The sequence below is a fragment of the Notamacropus eugenii genome, chromosome X (assembly GCF_028372415.1).
Source record: "Notamacropus eugenii isolate mMacEug1 chromosome X, mMacEug1.pri_v2, whole genome shotgun sequence".
In the NCBI taxonomy this organism is placed as follows: Eukaryota; Metazoa; Chordata; class Mammalia; order Diprotodontia; family Macropodidae; genus Notamacropus; species Notamacropus eugenii.
In genome coordinates, this window is record NC_092879.1 from 1,773,460 (window position 1) to 1,775,503 (window position 2,044).

The 2,044-nt window shown below is 35.3% G+C and overlaps 1 pseudogene; it reads right to left on the reverse strand.

The window, feature by feature from the left end:
• Window positions 1-699: 699 nt before the first annotated feature.
• LOC140515792 (olfactory receptor 8K3-like) lies at window positions 700-1,635 on the reverse strand (annotated as a pseudogene).
• Between the last annotated feature and the right edge of the window lie 409 nt (window positions 1,636-2,044).

Consider the following 2,044-nt stretch of genomic DNA (forward strand, 5'->3'; position numbering starts at 1 on the left):
CTCTGCCATGCTCTCTTGACTCTGCCAAGTTATAGCTGTTATTTTCTTTAGCACTTGTGCGCCTCTTTTTATCTGTCAATTCTGTTTTCATAATGCAAAATAATATTCTTAAATGAGGGTTTGAATTTGGAATCTGGATTTCCCCTATCCACACCTCAGGGCCTACTTACTTTTGTAGTTTTTTCAAAGGTGTGCACGTAAGTGTTTAACAATACTGGTCTTCAGAAAGAAAAAAAGAACACACAAAACTAATTTTAACCTACATTATTTATACTTTCTAAGTATAAAAAAACACCCAACACTTCATTTATAGTGAATTTTTATGTCTGATGATGTATAAACACTTATACTGAAAAATTTACCTACTGACTGTTTTTTCCATATGGCACAGAACACGGGAGACAAAAATGAACCACTTGAAAAAATATATAGGCAGATGATCGAGGAAGGAGAGAATGAGGAGGAAGACAGAAGAGTAATCCTTTGGTGAAAAAAAAACGGCATGGTTCCTAGATTTTGATATTCTGTGTCAGAAAGAGCTGCATTTACATCTTTCTCCTGTCACTAAAATGTGCTTGGCTAAGGACACATGTTTAATCTCTACAAGATCATATTATCCTTCCATAAAATCTGATAACACTGGACAAATAAATATCACATATTGGATATTTGCTTCTAATAACCAATGATCATCTTGTTCTATATGGTAACTGAAGGAAGACATTTGTATTCATTTTCTAGGGCTCTTTTCAAGGAACCTTTCACCTCTTCATTTCTCAAACTATACATCAAAGGGTTGAACATGAGAATGACCACAGTATAAAAGATATAAGCCATCTTGTCTGTATCAAAGGAGTGGCTAGAATGGGACCGTAAGTATATAAAAGTCAGTGTTCCATAGAACACAACCATAGCAGTGAGATGAGAGTCACAGGTGGAGAAAGCTTTGCGTCTGCTCTCAGAAGAATTCATCCCGAAGATAGTCACAAGAATGAGTCCATATGAAACAAGAACCATCAGCAGGGAGAATGTTAAATAAAAAGCAGAAAGGCTCAGAATGATTAATTCTATATCCTTTGCATCCTTGCATAAAATCCTTAAGAGGGGGAGATTATAACAGTAGAAATGACTAATAGCATGAGATTTCCAAAAGGATGAAGTGAAAACTTTGATTATGGTCAGCAGTGGTATGAAAGAGCTGTAGATGTATGGGATAGTCACTAAGATGCAGTATGTTCTGTCTGACATAGTGGCCATGTAATGCAATAAATTGCAGATTGCTACATAAGTGTCATAAGCCAATACTGCTAACATAAAAAGATATGCACATCCAGGATAACAGATGATATTTTTCTCCACTACAAAATTTATGAATATGTTTTGTCCAATGGCAGTGGAGTATTCAAGATCGAGAAATGACAATTTCCTAAAGAAAAAGTGTATTGGAGTTCTCAGTCAAGAATCTATCTTGGTCAAAACAATCAAGCCCAAGTTCCCAAGGACTATGGCCAGGTAGATAATGACGCACACAAGGAAAAGGGGGATATGCATGTCAGGATCATCTGTGATGCCCAACAGAATGAATTCAGTTACTTGAATTGCTTTAGTTTCATTCCACTTATCCATTTCTTCCATCCATGGAATTCTGTCTGGAATATGCTCTTTGAATCTAAGTTGCATCACCCATGAGAGATTCTGTGTGTAGTATATTTGCAAATAACTCTCACTATTCAGTACGACATCAAGAAATTCAGGAATAATCTTCTTACTTGCCATAACCTTTTCTTAGTGTCTATACAAGGAACAGATCCCTTTGCTGTCTATACGATGAAGCTGAACCTGGGCAAAATTTTGATACATTCATTTGATACATTTTCAATGACATAAAAACATGTTTATGAAATTTGTTCCTACGATGGTACTGTGAGCCACAATATATATCACAAAGGTGATTGGTCTACCAACCAATATTAATATTCAAGAATCTATACCCTTTTTTATTTCTATACATGCATTAAAACATATGTGATATTGGTCAAATAAA